Here is a 17,399-nt window from a genome sequence, read left to right on the forward strand (position 1 = left end):
TAACTCAGGTGAAATAAGTTGGTCATAAAAAGATAAATAGCACATGATTTCATGTACATGCTCTGTCCAATAGTCAAATTCATAGACTAAAAGAGTGAAATGATGGTTATCAGGAATTTGAGGACAAGAGAAATAGGGATTTACTAATCAACAATGTTGAAGTTACAGTTGAGTAAGATTAGTACGTTCAAGACATGAGGTATACAATAATGTACCTGTAGTCAACAATAAATACTGTATTGTACACTTGAAAATGTGTTGAGAAGTTAGATCAAATGTTAAATATTCATACCACAATAAAATAACTTTTTGAACCAGAAAAAAACCTTGTTAATATTCCATTGGGTGCTTAATTCCTATATATGTATCCATATGTAACATTTATTTTTTAAAAAATCTTGAATCTCAACATATATTTTCCCTAAGGATTGCAAATCAGAAATTATGGACTTCTATTTGCCCATTATACGTCACAGAACTTTCAGTTTTAACTCTTTAAATAAATTATGAAAAAAAAATTATATAAAAGAACAATTGTTTTTTAAAAAAGTGTGAATTGGTGGTTGTCAGGGACTGGGGAAGGAAGGAATAGAGTAACTGCTCAATGAGTAGGCTTTCTTTCCGTAGTGATTAAAATCTTTTGGAACTATGTGGAAGTAGTGGTTGCAAAGCACTGAGAATTCATTAACTGTTGCTGAATTTTATACTTTAAAATGATTAAATTTTATAAAGTTACCTGAATTCCAATTAAATTTAAAATTAATTTGAAGTGAAAAATTTATAGTATGTCATACTAGTATTCTCCATCATTATGAATTGTTTTTAATCATTCATTTTATAAAATTAACAACTGCATAACATTTTGAAGTGTTTTCATATTTTTCAAAATTCACCATGTATTCCAGGTATGATATAGGCAGATTTTACCTTCTAAATCATGTATGTTACCAATCAAAGCTTATAAAGTATGCTACAAAGACTTCATAAGCTCTATAATAACACGATTAATAACAGTGAAATTAACTCATAATGTGTAATTCTATTTTGTTTGTTTTAGGCACTAATTCTTTTTACACACTCGTAAAGAAATTAGAAAAGATTTATCTCAAAATTAAAATCCAAATGATTATGCATGGTATTTCAGAATAACATGACTTCCCATATTAAGAATTCTAATATATTGGATCAGAACTTAGAAACTGAGAATTACTGCTGTTTTGAAGCAATTTATTCATTTCACTAACCAAATTTCTTCATTTTTTATATTTAATGAGTGATGGGATGGTATTGATTTATGTAGATAATTATTACCATCTTATGATATAGACAGTTAAAGTGATAAGAAAATTTGATATTCAGTAATGTTGAAAATTCTTAATGACAATTTGTTTTGCAAAATTTCATTTAGTTGTAATTTTGCATAAATATAGTTATGGTATAAAGTGAAATATACCCATTATTATAGATTAAATAAATACATTAAATTAATTCTGATATTTACTCATTATTATTCTCTAACATTTTAGGAATCAAATTCTTTTTTTTTGGAGCCTTTGGTTTTGACTATGTTCCTGTATAGGAACATTAGTTGGGTTAATGTTCAATGACCTAGTATTCTAATATAGAATCCTTTAGATACTGAGACAGTGACAAAAACTTGGGTGCAGTTATTTTATTTAAAAGGTGATTTTTAAGAAGCAGGAATGAGGAAGCAAGGAGAGTGAGGGAGCGACAAGAAAGAAAAGCCAATGTGGGGAGGCAGTGGCAAGTTTGCTAGGGGACTTCTGCTGGGACCACAGTTTAATTGTCCACCTGATGGGCAGAAATCTTTTTCATTGACCCTTATTCCATTTGAGAGTTGCCCCTGAGGATGTAAATTATCCACATTCTTAGGCTGAGCTTGTATGGTGGCTCAGAGGCTTCCACAACATTGGAGCAGAACAAAATATAAGCAGCATGAACTCAAAATGCTACACTGTCGGCACATGGTGAGTCTAAGCACCTCCCAAACAGGAGTCTGTATCCATGATCAGTAGGAAAAGCCTTGATTACAGTGCCCTGAAGTCCAGTCCTAATCTGTCAACTCAGGAATGAAGTGGGAAAACATTTCTTCTTTCCTTCATTTGTTTATCTTAAGCAACTCACTTGTGTGGACAATGCGTTAAATATTTTTCACATATTTTCTCTCTTAGTCTTTTCTTACTTATGTTCTTAGGTTATCAAGAGATGGCTTAATACCCTCGTAGTAATCTAGAAAATATTCTATAAAATTGTGGGATATGAAAGAGATAATTAACTTTCCAAGGTGCCAACACATTTCTCAGGTGTGAGGTTCACTATTTATTGAAATTCCAAGGACATACATACATTTTTTTCCTTATTATTCAAAAATGATGTTACTAATGGGGATTGTCTTCTTAGTGACTGAAAAGATGGATGGGTGACTAATGGTCCTTTCTATCCTCCATAAATGCATGCACTGTCCTTCAGCTATGACTTGCTGTGACTGAGGCTATTTACAACTAAGTCTCTTTGCACTCAGTGTCTTTCTAACACCTTCAGTGAAATAGAAACACCCCATTTTGAATTGCATTGTGTAGTGCTAAATTGACTTTGCATTAAAAAATAAAAAATTCTCTTCTCAAAAGAGCACTCTTTAGCTTTCATTCTAATGCCAAGAAACATTAACCTGGACATAAAAAGCAAAGGATAAAGACAGGTGTGGTGTAGTTGCTTTTCTCATCAAATGCATAGGAAAACAATATTTTAAAATTACAGATGTTTTATATTACTTGTATTACTATTTGTTGTAGCCTATTTTTTTCTCCATTAGCTATTGTGCTTTCTGGGTTGAAAAGAAAAAAGTTATGGGAATGAAATTATTTTGTGAGAAACTCACAGTTAACCTACTTCTCAAGTCACTTGGCTCTAACCTGAATTCTCACCACGGACATTGATCCTTTTTGTTTTGTATGCATCACTTGCCAAATATTTGTTGCTGTTGTTTTTATCACATATCTCTTGTTTCCAACCTGTCTTTTCTATTCTTCTTGTGATCACCTAGCTGAATTGTCTCTCAGTATTTATTCAGCATATCACACAGGCTAGGCATTGTACTATATATAATTATACTCCTAAATTATTTCACTTATCTATGAGTTAATGCCCGTGACTCACTTATCTAGACCTTTTTAGTTTAAAGTAATAGGAAATTATTCAAACTAGTTCCAAAACAATACAAAGCTAAATTGCCAGGATAGGGAAATATCTCAGAGTACCAAGAGCAGAGAAATATATCAGGGTCAAAGAGGGACCTGAACCCAGACTGAGAAATTCATCATAAATAGGCAATTCCATGAGGCAGCATTGTCTTATGGATGCCTCTCAGTGCTGCTTCTCTTCCTGAAACTATTTGGAAATTCTTTAAATACTAGTGCTCCTATTCAAATATGGACAACCCACTGCTCCCAAGTTTATCTGTTTTAACTCAATGACTGCAATAAAAATGATTAACACATTCATAAAAGCTCTCTAGAATCACATTTACCCATTGAGACTTACCAGTCCTGTATCTCAGCCATACTGTGACTTTTAAAATGGCAATTAGTTAAGAATGTCCATTTCAGTTAGTGCCTGATAGAAAACCAATATGAAACTTCAGGATTTTCTTCTGCCTAGAGATAATGTACGTGGATTATGTTAATGGTATTCTGAATATAAAAACTTCGAAATTGTTCAATTCAAGGAATTAACTTCAATCTTGGGAATTTCACATTAAATCAAAAGGAAAGGTATCATATTAGTCTAATGCAAAATGTTCTTACGCAGGACAAGCCTCATAAGTGTTCTTTTAAACCACACTTCCTCCACATCCACTTGGATTTTGTTCACTTTGATGAGTGCAGTGAAAGGACATGTACCACCACACCCTGGATGTTACAGATGTCAGGACCAATTATTTAAAATCTCCTTTTAAAAGAATTCTCTGGTAACTAGATGTGTAAAAAAAATTCTTCCACTGAGCACTCCAGGTGATCTCTCCTGCTAAAAGGCAGAGAGGCCACCTGACCTTACCAGTGTCAAGAGGTGTATGTACCACACTGGGCACAAAGAACAGGAAAAGAGGTTAATTCACTTTCATGGTATCACATTTAGGGTGATCCCTTCGGAATGATCTTCATCAAGTAAAAAAATTCTGTGGACTTTCAAAGCATGATGTATTTTGCTCACTCTCACACACTCTCTCTCACACACACACACACGTGTGTGCGTGTGATATGAACTGTAACATCATCTCATTTCCTCATTTCTTTGGGATGGTGCATACCTGTGGTAGTATCCGAAGAAACCCCATGGGCATAGTACTAACATCATTTTGGAAAGTGGTAGAGATTGTGAATAAAACTGATATTATTTTTGGCAAAAAGCCTTCCTCTTTGAGTCACTGCAGGGGAAACAGAACAGAAGAGCTGTGACCACCTGGGAATTAGACCCAGTAGCCCATATTTTCCCAGAGAGTGCAGCATCATTTTCAAAACTAGCAATAGATAGGTGCAGCTTGCAAAAATCTAGAGGTTTTTCTTCTGTGCATGAATGCCTGTCTACCCTGAGGCTCTGATCTTCCCAGGGACCTCCAGGGAAGGACTTACTGTGTGAACCTTGCTCTTTGAAGTGTAAGGAGACTTTAACGGGCCAGTCACACATTGAAGACAATCAGAAATCCCATCCATGCCCTGCATTAGACAGTATGACCTATTTTATATTTCTACCTAAATTTCTACCTAAAATGTTGATTGTAATGAAAATAACACAGTAACAGTGGTTATTTAAAAACTATCTACAAATGCCTTTAGATACTATGTGGTTACATCCTGATAAAGCACTATAATTTGAAAATATTTTAAGTTGAAAATTCATCAAATGGATGCTACTGAGTATTGTAGCTTCGTAGCACAGTACACTGCAGAATACAGGCTGCTTCCCCTCTTGACGATGTGGCTGTCTAGGAGCTGCACTTCACTGCCCACTCCCATTGTCTAGCAAGGAGAGCAGTATTGTTACTCATCCAGGAGAGATCAAAAGTCAAAATTAAACTGCAAGTTCTATTGAACCACTTTTGCAACATCTTAAGTCAAGATAATATTAAGTCATCATAAATTGGGCATTGTCTGGCTGTATGTACCATTCCTTGCTTGTGCCCTAATGTCACCAATTTATATAAACATCCTCAGCCCTTGAAGCAATTTGCTTGGGTATGGATAATACAATAGTAGTTAGGAACATGGTAATTTATTAAGAGTATTTTCAAGTTGACATAGAATGTTTTAAAATTCTGTATTACATAAAGCAGTCCTACATAAATTACCATCTCTAAAGAGCATTTGATGAACATATTTCCTAAGCATAGTGGTATCTCACCCAAATAATATGAGCAGGCTTTAACACTATTAGAGGTGACTGCACTTTTATATCAATATCCTACATCACAGTGGTTAATTAACAAATAGAAATTGCATCTTGTGAAAAGGCTATCTTCTCTAGGTAGCTCCAAAACCGTTCAGCAAGTACTGCTTAGAATCTGCCCTCCTTTACTCTGCCTCAGTAGAAACTCAGAGGTGTCTCTCAAGGTCAAACTCAAAACCCAGTGGTTGCCTTGATTTGATTCACTCTTGCTTACCAGAAAACTGTCTCCTACTCATTTCAGTTGCTTCAAAAAATTGCACTGAATTGTCAGTGGGAATGTTGATTGGTTTCAGATGAAGCCTCACAACCTAGAGAAGCTGGAAACCCAACACTAATTTTGTCAAGATACTAGAACCTCCAATTCCTACCTGGTCTAGAAAAAGAAATGTTCCTTGAAGTGGAGGAGAAAATATTTCCTTCCTCTTTGTCAAGGCTAGGTCATGGATATGACATAGAAAACTGGCTGGGCCCCCAGTGTTACCGTTGTGTAATTGTACAGCTTATTTAAATGGATAAATGTTCCGACATGATCCCCATGTGCAATCCTTGATGACTTGAAGGCTGAGATGAATGTTGTAATGTTATGTCCACAAGGACAGGGCCCGGCTGTTCTATTAGCAATTGAACTTTCGTGAGATCGACCTCAATCTACCAAACTCCTTATCACATCACTGAAACTCAATCAGAAAGGGGGCTGGGACGTAGGAAAGAGAAAACAGAAATTTCTAGAGGCAAATACCTAGAGACCTCTCAAATAGTATTTGGGAATTAAGGTCATTGCCTCTAAACATGCAGAGGTAAACATGAAACACTGGCAAATATTGGGAGCAGGAAGTGGCGGCAAGCTCTCCTACTAACATTCTGAGCAACAGATTGCAAATATAGACAAAATATCCTGTATTGCATCTATTTTTTTAATTGAAAAATCATTTTAATGTCTGTCCCCAAATATTAGAACTGGAATTTTACAGATAGCATGCTATTTCCACACAAAGAAGCTCCTGCATTACAAAACCATAAATTAATTTTATTTATTCTATCTGCTTGCCCAGATAGCTCATTATGTATCTATTGGAAGATTGCATAGATTAACATAGTTTTATGAATCTCTATGTCTATTCTATAATACTCTGAGCATAACCTTTAATTTCTTCTAAATGCAATAGCAATTTAATGGGCTTCCTATTGTGCTTAATTCCTTTGTTCTTATATAATGTAGAACACACTTAAAATGCCTATCTGCCCTTTCATTGAATACAGAGCTATTCAAAATGTGATTTCTTCGTTCATCCTTCTGCTCTGCCCATTAAGGACTAGTGTATCCTATGTGAGATTACTGAATAGTCAGGGAAGAAAAGTGTAATTATTTCTGAATCTCTATGAGAGTAGTTTATGCCCTTTAGAACAGTGGTTTGCAAACCTGGATGATCAGCAGAATTACTTGAGGAGCTTTTTAAAATTGATCAGTCATCTGGGCTCCATCCTGAGAGATTCTGGTTTAGTGGGCTCTTTTCTTTTCTTTTTTTCTAATTGAGTTAATTCTGTTGCTCAGGAATACTATTCTATTACAGAATAAACTCGGAGGACAGTCATGCACCACCCAAGTCTTCCTTCAGAAACTGAGGATTTATTTCCTCCAACTGCTCTGAGGGCTGCTGGCAAGAAAATAAATAAACTGCCACCCCTGAAGGAATTGTCTAAACTGAAAGGCTGTTTCACCCAAGAGGATGCCATGACCCAGTTACAAAGGCCCAGATCTCCATCCACTTGGAGACAGCTGACTGCGCAGCATTCAGTTTCCCATCTCTCCATTGGGATGGTGAAGGCCTGAAGTGAATCTGCATTTGCATCTCTCCATGTCTCCCTCAGCCCTGCTATTTGTAGGAGTTGATCTTCAGAATAACCCCTAATAAACCTCCTCTTTTTCCTTTCAGAGGCAGTTTCCTGGAAGACCCTATCAGTGGGGGATATTAACATTAAAGTTTGAATGCCAAAATGGAGCCCTCCTTACCAGTCTTCAATAAATATCTCTTCAATTGGAATATAAACCCAATTCCAAGAAGGAAATAATCAAATCTCTTATCCCTCAAACTACCTCCAAAAGTCTGAGCTGACTTAGCTACTCACTTTTGTTGATCTCTTCCTTCCAACTTCCTGCCAATCACTGTACATTTCTTCTTGCATTGAGTACCCTCTTCTTTATTTCTCTTAGTCCAAAATTCCATTTCTGGCATTGCTGCTCATGATGATACTCTTTCTTGAACCTTTGCCATCTAACATCTTCATTACTTGTCTATTAAAGTATATGTAATATATAATGTAATCATGAATTTCCTTACATTAGCTTATAATCTATACAGAATGTGTTCCTGAAAAAAGGAACTAAACCTTTCGTTTTGTTTCAAATTTGCTTTTTCTTTGCTTTGCTTTACATAGCATGTCTATTTAAGAAATGCAAGACAATAAGGAATAATGATAAGTGTTGTAACATAAGACTTTATTCTCGCTAGCCTCTGATTTTTCCAGGCTTCCTGAATGATGCACATACACACACTCACAAATAACACTGCAAAGCAGATCCTCTTTCTAGTGTAATGACTTAATGAACTCCTTAACTTTTCCATTATCTTAATGACAACAAACCTGATTTTTTTAAACTTGTTACTTTGACCTGTGGGTATGTTTCTACAGAAAATGTTAATATCTAACGTTTTAATTTATTTTGCATGCTTAATTTTGAGTTCTGTAATATGTTAATGTGATCAGCAGTTCTTTTCCTTGATATCTGAATTTGTATTTGCATTTTTCTGATAACATGCATTATTGTTGAGTTTTATTTTTCCTTCTTTGAAAAGATGAAGGGATAAAATATTTTCCACTAAAAAAAAAAAAAGAAAAGAAAAAAATCTGAGTTTGAACTAAATCAAGAGGATTTAAGTCCTGTTCACCATTTATTAGCTTTTACACTTTGGAGAGTTATTTACCTTCTCTGTGTTATAGTTTTCTTTATTATAATATAGAGATAAAATAACACTCATCATTTCAGATTGTTGAGTGGGATGATTGAAAAGGTTTCTAGAGGTTAACTACCTAATACCTAGCACATGGAAAATTGGTAAATGTTAACTCCTGTCATTAACTTTTGAAAGTATTTCCACAAGCCAGAACTTTACATCACTGCTGATCTGATATTTCATTTATGTTAAGAAAGTAACCTAATGATAGTACTTTTACTCTCAAACCTCAGAAGCAGACATAGTTCAGGCCAGGAGAGAAATCTATCAAATATAGCAATTGGTAAGATACTATGTCAGTATTCTTTTCCTTGCAGGAAATTATATACCTGGCGGTTGAGTCAAGTGTCTAAACTAGGGCTTTAAACCATGCTGGATCATCGGAATAATTTGTGAAGACTCAAAAGAACATACATTGCTATTTCACTTTGAGATTTGAGTTTATTTGAAATGACACAGATACCCACTGTTATATTTTTAAATTTCTACCGGTAATTCTACTGTACATTCAGGGTGCACAAGCTGTGATAAAACTGGCAGGTAAAGAAATGTTGGCATTAATAGTAGACCATGAAGAAACAAAAGTAAAACGATGCTTGGGATTTGGGCTAGGATATTGGTCTGAGAAAGTTAAACGACCCATGGACATATAATGTGTTGAGGCCAAGAGATTAAATCTCTTAAAAAATGAAAGGATGGCTCCAAGGCCTCCAAGATGGCATTGTACCTTACTGAAGACATTACTGTGTCTACAGAAAGCATGTATCCACTAGAAAAAGTAGTAACATTCAGTGAAGAACAGAAATGAAGGGTCTTAAAAGACTGGTTCAAAAAACTATGCAGGCAAGAGGAAATGTTTGCCAGGAACTTTAAAAGCTAGAACTATATTGGTAAGAACATGCCTCTTGGTAAAATGAATTTCTAAGCTACCTTAATCAGTTATCATGGAAAAAAATTAACCTGTACTTTGCAGTGGTTTGATTCTGTAATCAACATAAGCTTATTGATATTTGGTATGCTACAGGGGAGAAAAATGCTTATAATGAGCTCAGATAAGTAGTTTCTTACACATGGCAAAATTCTCACAGTAAATTATGACACATTCATAATGTAAATATAGATATAAATAGATCTCTTATGAACTTGGTAAATATGAGTGAGAATTCCAGAGTCAAATCAAATCCATGAATAAGATGAGGTAAGTTCTTCGGCCTCAAAAGCAGAGGGCTAGAACTTGAATGGAGGTACATCCCACATTTAGGGTTTCAGCAGGAAAGAGATCTTTTCTTCATCAAGAAATATTCCTCTGCTTTACATCCACCAAATTGTGTTTCATGAAATTTATCAGAATTGTCAGGTAACTTCCTGAAGCCACAGGAAGAAAGTATTGCCTTGATGTCTAATACTCTGGGCAGGAAGTTTTTGCAAAATGATTGCATATTTATAGCTTTCTTCCAATCTCTAAATTGGTCTAAAACACAGTTCAAAATACTTTTTAAAAACTTCAATAATACTGCGTCTGACAGTGAAATGAGCAAAATCACTAATCCTGTCGCCAGTGAGCAACAAAGGAAGCTGGTTTGATCGATCAGAAAAAGCATCAGTGTTGACCATGCTCACTATCTGAAAGCCATACTGTAAACTCCTATCAGCTAAAGTAAGGGAATGCTGAGTGAGAGGGAGGAAGACAGGACATACAAATGCACAGCTCACTCAGCCCTTAGGTGACAATTAGCAAAAGATATAAAAAAAAATCAATGACTTCTGAAATATTTGGAGAAAGAGTCTGTTCTTGAACATACATCTTATAGAGAATATTTTCAAAATAAAATAAGTACATGAAAAATCAAATAAAAATGCATAATTGAAAATGTGAACTGAGTAAAGACAAGCAAAGACAACTGAATTGAAGTTCAAAGAATGTGAAAAAATAATATTAATTTTAATTAAAAAAATAAACCCTGAAGTTATTTCTTATAAAAACCAATAACAACTAAATCCTCACACTGGGGCTGCAGAGGAGATGAAGATATCTTCAAACCCCAATCAGTCACTCACCTTTGTCTTTTAAGCATCTTGTACAAAAGACAATGTGACAGGCAATTAAAGAGAAAACGTTATGGCTTTATTCCTTTTTATAAGGGATGGATTCCTTCCTCATGTTTCAAAGTGATAGATCTATCTGGAGTTCTGTTTCATGTTTCAGCATACATAAGCTAAGAAAGAAGAAAAATAATTTGACTTTTTGTTTACAATCTCATATGTGGTCCCAGGAATCATATTACTAGATAAATAGAAATAGATAGATGTATATAAGTACATATTTTTTATTTTGCAGAAAATTAAACTAGAAGGTGAAAAAGACAATTTAAAAATAATGGAATTTTAGCCAGAATTTTTGTAATAATAAATATTTTAGTGAAATTCCTCCCACTTTTATACATTATATATATAATATATAAATATACATTTTATATATATATATATATATATATATATATATATATATATATATATATATATACACACACACACACACACACACAAATACAGGCATACATATATATTTAATATATTTACATATTTCTTTTTCAATCTAATACCTCTACTCTACCCCACCTTATCCCTTTCCTGTAGTCTTTAGGCACCAGACATCAATCTATATTTGGACTTTTAAAAAAATTATTAATACACTTTATAAGTTATAAAGATACAAATTACATCAGGGTCACTGAGTTTGCCCACACTTTCCAGCAAGTTTTTCTAAATGTTATTACACCAAAAATAGAAGAAATTATCAATTATAATTCCAAGATCAACACTAATCATTTTAACATTGATGAATATATAAAATATATCAGATACAAGGTTTATAGTTTATAATGTGTTATTGTGGTTTAAATCCACAATTTTGAAAGTACTGAAGACTTTGATTCTCTGTTTGGACTCTTACTTCTCTAATAAGAATAATTTATCACTTAGCTCTTTCATGGGTAGTGCTTTCTGAAAACCATATTGTCTTGTACTTGGAAGAAAACTAACAAAATATGTATACAATTAAATAAAGTATATTAATAAATATGATTAATATATTTTTATTTTATTATCTTTATAAGATCATTTTTGTGGGTTTATAATATACCATACAGTACTCTACCTTCTGGACCAAAGCGCTCATTCCCCCCAGCTACTGGGAAAGTTGACAGCTAACAGTTATCACTTTGGGGGGACTACCTATTTAAGATAGATACTTTGCCTGAGTTTATGTCTTGTTTCCTGGGACAAACCAACTCCATTCACTGACTATCATGAGAGATAAATCCTAATCTCTTGGCACCAACTCATGATACCTCTGCGGTGACAGACCAGCTACAGAGTTCCCCACTCCCTGTCCCTCTCTATGGCCTTTCTTGTGACTGCACCAGAGTTCAACTTCCCTCTGCCCAGGTCAGCTTCCTCCACTTATTCAACAAGCGGCTGATCCTGAAAGAACCCAATAACCTTTGGCACAGTAATGTCCACTTCCGAGCCTGCTTCCTGGGTAGCCTAACTTGAAACAACTACTACTAAACTGATCAGATCACTTTAAAGTGATCACTACAGAGTATGTGGGGAAAGTTTAACAATTGGATTAAAAAGCTAGGAGTCAGCTTCTTGTTCCTTGGGATTTTATCTTTCAGTTGCCATAATGACTTTACCTTCAAACCAGCATTTGTCTAAAGGGTAGCATAAAGTTTAGGTGGACATTTATAGATAATCTTCTCATCCCCATTTGATTAAAAAAATACTGCAAATACTACATAAAAGTAGCACATTATGGTGATTTTTTTCTCAAAATTAATTTTCCAAAGGATTTCAAAGGTATGTGTGACCCCTTTTAAACAAAGATGAAAGATGCAAAATGCAGTATTATTTTTATCCAGTTATGAAGGTACAAATAACCCTCACATTACCTATCACAAATTTTTACTTTAAAAAGCTGTTTTTAACAGGTTTAACAGTGCTCTGAACCAGAACTACTTTTTTGGGAATTCTAAGATATTGATTAAAAAAAAATTCTATCTATACCAAAGGGACTTAAACTTGATAATGCTAATGTAAAATCTACTAAGATCTGCTCCTAGTACTTTTGTTGGGTACTTAATCATTATATCCTATGGCTTCTGATCCAAATATTATACATTGTCTCTGCAGGATTGCTTTTTTAGTAAGAACATTGATATTTCAATGAATAGGTATACTGCAGAGTTCTGTGCCTACATTAAGAAGTCAATTTTGGGACAAATGGCAGAGGTATGGGAAATTTTCTGTCTCTAAGAATGTAGGATCAAAGGTCAGTAAAAAAATCATCCAAATTATGTTCTTATCATAAACTATGAATGAGTCAGAAATACCATTATAAAGTCTTTAGTTGTGTCAAATGTAAAACTCTGAATACCATTCAATTTGACATTGAAACATTTACTAAATGTGTATTCTGTGCTGGGCACTATTTTGTGTGGCACCTGGAATATAAAAGAGTTAACATTCTCATTTGAGAGCGTAAGACAAAATGCTTTCTCAGTCTAATGCAAGCTTGTGAAATACATAAGGGCTGTCCAAGGGGATTCCATGAAAGCAGAGGCTCTCCTGTCACCAAATGTTCCATGAGGATAATACTGTTTAACAGAAGATCAGAGGAATGGATTAGACTATAAGAGAGTGGAGAGAGTGGTCACTTTAACTCATTTTGCCCAACTGTCCTAGATGTGGAACACACATTAAAAACCTAAATATAGTATATAATATATTCACATAATAGATAATATGATTATATAAGATTATATAAGAATATAACCAGATTATAAAGTAAGCATTATAATATAATAAGCTAATACAATATGGACTTGATTTTATTTATAACCTATTTTAATATTTCATTGAAGTATTAACAGAACTGATAACTTGAAACTTAATGAGTCCAGATAGCACTGTAATTAAAAAGGCACAAAAAGAAGAAAAAATAAAAGATGTGAAGGAAAGGAAGAAATTGGCATTAGTATAGTTATACCTTTTCTCTGGAAGTTTTGATTAGTCAATGTAATAAGTGACTCTTTTAAAAAAAATCACTTTAAACTCAATCTAAAGAGAAACCAGAAAATATGACAGATAGCAATAATTAACTCTCACAGTAGCAACATTTTCAAATGCAAGATATGGAATCATCCTATTAAGCATTTCTGGGAAAAGTAAAAATGAGATTTAAAGCACTGAACCAGAACTACGTTGTTGGGAATTCTAAGATATTGATAAAAAAAAAAAAAATTCTGTCTATATCAAAGGGACTCAAACCTGATAATACTAATGTAAAATCTACTAAGATCTGCTCCTAATACTTTTGTTGGGTACTTAATCATTATATCCTATAGCTTTTAATTAAAAGAAGCACTTCTTAAATTCTAATGGAGGAAAAAATAAATTAGAGTGTCTTTGGGCTCTTACGTGACAAAGTTGGTCGCTAAGGAAACTGTTGCTCTGTATTTTTTACATCATTTTTAGATCTTGAAAAATATCTTGCAGTCATTTCATTTGTCATATCTGAAAATAAATTATATAAATTAGACTTATGCTATTTTCTCATTTGAATATGAAAATAACTTCAGAAGACAAAAAGTGGCCTAATTCATAGTATAATTTTAGGCCCTGGTTTAGTGGTACACAATGGAAGTAAGTTATAATTTTAGATTAGAGCAAAGGTTTTAAGAATCAACCTGCTGTAATACATTGTAGTATAATAGTATTAAATATTAAGATAATAGTAAACTTGAGGAAAGTGTATATGTTTCCACTGCAGTTCCTTTCTTTCCCCACAGGGGAGTATTCCCAGACTGCTTGGCTTCCTGTGGTTAATAATAAGCACCATGTATGCCCTGACTCTTTTATTCCCCAGTTGATTTTGGAGTGTCTCTATTTAAAACAAGCCAGCCCCCATGGAAGTTAAAAGAAGGACAGTATGTGAGTTATAAAACATGAAGAATGTCTAATTTCCTAACTGCTATAGAAAATCTGGGGAGTCTTTGGAGGCATGTTACAAAATGTAATAAGCGTAAACCATATGGATTCCTAGAGAAGATCAGAGCTCCTGCAAGACAGTGAGCAATTCTAATATGATCTACAATCTTGATGAGTGCCCCTTCAGCTCCTATCACCTACTCTGCCCACAGCAAAAACCCATACTCCTTCATCACAAAGATTCATAAATATTTCATTAGCACCTTGGAGATGCCAGATACTGTCCCAGAACTTCAGTGTTGACTCAAAACACAATCAACAATGAACTAGCACCTTGCCCACACATGACCTAGTAGAAAAGACAGAATTTAAATAAGTAAACCAATGGTTAGTTATACGAAATAAAATACTTTACTCCACCACAACCACCACCAAAAAAAAAAAAAAAAAAATGAGAGAGAAAAAGAAAGGGAAAGAAAAGGAGAAGAAATATTACTGTGGTGTTCCTAGTTTAGATGCCTTACAAAGGACTCCCTGCAGAGATCCCTGTTCCTTCTGCCATAAAAGGTTACATTGAAAAGATAGCTGTCTAGGAGAAAATGAGCCCTCAAAAGACACTGAATTTACCTTTGCATTGATCTTGGCCTTTCCTGGCCTACAGAGCTGTGAGAAATAAATGTCTGTTGTTTGTATGCCACCCAGTGCATAGTACTTTGTTATAGCAGCCTGAATAAGCTAAGACACTATGCTAGAATTTTAAGTAGTCGATATACAATATGATTATATTTTAAAATATGATTCCTACTTAATTAAAATAGTTTCCATTTTTAAAATTGGGAAGGACTTAAATAAATATTTCCCTAAAGAAGACCTACAAATGGCTGATAAGAACGTAAAAAGAGACTTGTTATTATTAGAAATCAAGGAAATACAAACCAAAACCATAATGAGATACCACCTCAAAGAAAGAAAAAAAAAAAGAAGAAAGAAGGAAAAAATAAGTGTTGGCTAGGATGTGGAGGAATTGGATCCTCGTGTGTTGCTGGTAGAAATGCAAAGTGATTCAATCACTGTGGGAAACAGTATGGCAGTTTCTTAAAAAATTAAACATAGAATTGCCATATGGTACAGCGATTCCATTTCTGGCTAGGTACCAAAAAGAACTGAAAGCAGAGATTCAAACAGATACTTGTTCATAACAGCATTAGTCACAATAACCAAAAGGTGGAAACAACCAAATGTCCATCAACAGATGAATGGATAAATAAAATGTGGTAAATGACATAATTGAGTATTTTTCAGTCTTTGAAGTGAAGGGAGATCTGAAACATGCTATGACAAGGATGAATTTTCAAGATCTTTTGTGTTGTTCTTTTCATTGTTTTTGTTAGCAGTCCTAGGGGCTCACACATGCTAGTCAAGCACTCTACCATGTCTACAATGGAGCCACATCCCCAGCTCTCAGCATAATTGTGTGTGTGTGTGTGTGTGTGTAATGCTGGATATTGAATCCAGGGCTTCACACATGCTAGGCAAGTGCTGTACCACTGAGCTACATCCCCAGCCCTGACATGATTGAATCTTGAAGATATTATGCAAAGTGAAATAAGCTGTTCATGAAAGAATACTGTGTGGTTCCACTTTTTTGAGGTTCTTAGTAGTCAAATTGATATTACAGCCACTGAGAACTAGAAGAGGAGCGAATGGGATCTATTGTTTAATGGGTACAGAGTTTCAATTGAAAAGATGAATAAGTTGTGGAGGCAGGAGATTTGGGGGATTGCACAACAATGTGAATATAGTTATTGTATGATTGAGAAAGGGTAAAATAGTAAGTTGTATGTAATGTGTACTTCAACCACAATAAAAAAGATTGTGATTCTCAGAGCCATCTATAAAATTTTTATGAGGTCATTCAAATCTTGTGTACCTTTAAACAATCTTTATTTTCTGATTCATACATTTTTATATTAAGTATGACCCACCATTTTACTTAATGTCTCTCAGCAGCATGTTAAAGATATGGGCTAATCTTAAAAATTGAGTATTTCTGATTGTTTAATTTTCAAGTTTTTTTGATTTATCAACAATTTGATTAATCAATAATTTGATTAATTTTACGGTTTTGTTTCACACCTTTTGAGGATCTTAAATTGTGCCTATTTTATTTATTTACTTTCTTTTTTGTCACATTAAGATTTTCTTCTAATGTTTATTATAATTTTTTAAATTTAATGTGCTACTTCTTTTGTTGCAATGTTCATTTGTAAATTACAATGACTGGAAATTGGATTTTTATTTATTTTAAAGTATGTCTATTCTCACCACTCCTACTCAATATAGTTCTTGAAACTCTAGCCAGAATAATCAGTCAAGATAACAAAATTAAAGGGCTGCAAATAGGAAAAAAAAATGATCTCTATCAGTGAAATGATCCTGTACTTCAAATATGTATAAAATTTTTACCAGAAGAGTACTAAAGCATGTAAATAATCTTAGCATAGTAACAGGACAAGATCAACATATACAAATCAATAGCTTTCCTATACTCTAATAATTAATCTTTTGAGAAAGAAATTAGAAAAACAATCCCATTCACAGTAGTCTCAAAAAATATATACTTGGGAATAAATCTAACCAGGGAGGTGAGAGATGTCTACATTGGAAATTAAAAACACTCAGTAAACAAACTGAATACCTCCCATGTTCAAAGTTGATATCCCAATGATACTGGCTTCACAGAATGAATTTATCATTGTTTTACAAGATTGTAGGAGCAATTTGCATTAAAAGTGCTACAGGTTTATAAACACAGAAATGTGTAGACGTATGTACAGAAAACCATAATATTAATAGTGCTTATCTCTAGAATTAGTGTCCAGTACTAATTCCTGTATCTTCTAGCAACCAATCACCCTTCCTTTCTAATAT

The sequence above is a fragment of the Marmota flaviventris genome, chromosome 7 (genome assembly GCF_047511675.1).
Source record: "Marmota flaviventris isolate mMarFla1 chromosome 7, mMarFla1.hap1, whole genome shotgun sequence".
NCBI lineage: Eukaryota > Metazoa > Chordata > Mammalia > Rodentia > Sciuridae > Marmota > Marmota flaviventris.